The sequence below is a fragment of the Amphimedon queenslandica genome, unplaced genomic scaffold, assembly GCF_000090795.2.
Source record: "Amphimedon queenslandica unplaced genomic scaffold, v1.1 AMPQUscaffold_13352, whole genome shotgun sequence".
Classification (NCBI taxonomy): domain Eukaryota; kingdom Metazoa; phylum Porifera; class Demospongiae; order Haplosclerida; family Niphatidae; genus Amphimedon; species Amphimedon queenslandica.
Genome location: NW_003546412.1, coordinates 22,066 through 23,889, shown reverse-complemented (window position 1 = coordinate 23,889; position 1,824 = coordinate 22,066). Strand labels below are relative to the sequence as shown.

General features: G+C 32.3%; 1 long non-coding RNA gene across 1 annotated transcript; it reads left to right on the top strand.

Moving 5' to 3' along the window:
• Nucleotides 1-979: 979 nt before the first annotated feature.
• LOC109582822 (uncharacterized) lies at nt 980-1,238 on the top strand. The gene is made up of 3 exons (XR_002185241.1): nt 980-994; nt 1,055-1,147; nt 1,194-1,238. It is a non-coding gene; the product is annotated as an uncharacterized LOC109582822 (long non-coding RNA).
• The last annotated feature ends 586 nt before the right edge of the window (nt 1,239-1,824 follow it).

Sequence of the window (1,824 nt, the reverse complement as noted above, 5' to 3'; positions counted from 1 at the left end):
TAATCAATGTATAACAGTGAATATTGAGTACGTGTTGCTATAATGGACAGGGAGAGGGTGTGAAAGAGGTTTACTGGTCATTAGAGTTTAGCATTGATTCAATTTTGTGTGACTATAATTTATGTAGGACAGGGGGTTAGGAAGGGAGGAAGCTGTCATTATCAATTCCCAATCTTGTTTGTGGCTTGTACTACATGTTTATAACAAATATCATGTGCTTATGGATCAAGGGCACTGCTGACAAATTTTGAAGGACAAGAAAAATTTAGAGTAACAATGAAAGTTCTCATTATACATGTAGTATCATTCAAACAGTGATTTGGTACATATATTAATGATCATGATACATGTAAATGCTGCCATCAATGCTGTGCGCATTACATAAATGCTTGCCAGCTGATGTTGTGCATAATGCTGCCATCAATGCTGTGCGCATTATTAAGTTAATGCTTGCCGGCTGATGTTGCGCATTTGAATGATGCTGCCATCAATGCTGTGCGCATATTAAATGCTTGCCAGCTGATGTTGCGCATCTTTTGTTGATGATTGTTGTAAATATGTGCATGTTCACATTAACAAAAAATATTGTTTGCACATTGGAAATTCTTCATGTGCACAATGTTATTTTATATTAAGCAGGTCATGAAAGTATCTTAAATGAGGATATCATTAGTAAGCAATATTATGTCTAAAATACATGCCATGTATGATCCAATCAGAAACATTGTAGATGCTACCATTATCATTATTAGTTAGTATGTCACATACATACTTTTTATAGGTACTTACGTACTTGGCACAAGGACTACAATGTGGTGTTAAAGAGTGAGGTTTGCTGTGATTGATAAGTGCCATTGTTATTATTAGCCTGAGAGTTTACATTGCTTGCTTTTGATGTTTCTATTACTATGCTTTACAAGTAATTACAGCTGGAAATGATTTGCTGATTCAGCAATACTTTTGCTTGATATTGGAATGTGAAATATAATTAAAGGTAATTCTGGATTTAGATTGTTGAAAATAAATTAATTTCTTTCTTAATGTTTTGTTGCAGCTCGTTGATCAGTAGTTGTATCATGCAGTAGTAGGTGCCAGTTTACATCTGTATAGGTTTCATATTATTGTAGTCTTAGCAATGGAATATGTAGTAAGACGGAGAGTATTGTGAAATGTCTTATGTATTTTTGTTATAGGTTATGATTCTAGGTTACATACTGTAGATTAGCTTGATGATTATAATGGCCACTGTAAGTACTTTCTTTAGTCAATATAAATGAATGCTTGCCAATGCATCTTTTATTGTGTGCCATTAAAAATACAAAAATAATTGTTTGCACATTGGAATGTATTCATGTGGTCTATTAATGTGTATTTCCACAATGCAGGTCTCGTAAACTGCGGAAAAGTTTGAGAGCTGTGAGCGGGAAAGTGGCAACTGAAGCTGAATGTAAACTTAAATAGTTTCAGAACCGGACATAGATATTAGTAATGACAACTAATGATTAATAATTATGAGTTAGGCTATGAATGTAATTAATGATTCAAAAATTCAAAAACTGTTTTTATAATGCGGTGGATCTTCTTATGGTTCTTATTTCAAAATTCTTTTCTTCCATTAATGAACTGATACCTAAGGCAAAAATTAAAATTATCAATAAAAAGGATTATTAATTAATAACATTTAATAAAAAGTATGGAAACAAGTAAATAAAACAAGCGTAACAGTGTAAAAAATATTCCTATAATTGATTTCACCACCTTGCAAGTATAACTTCGTCATTATTAAGACTTATAAAGGTTCTCTCTACCTTATAATGCTTCTAG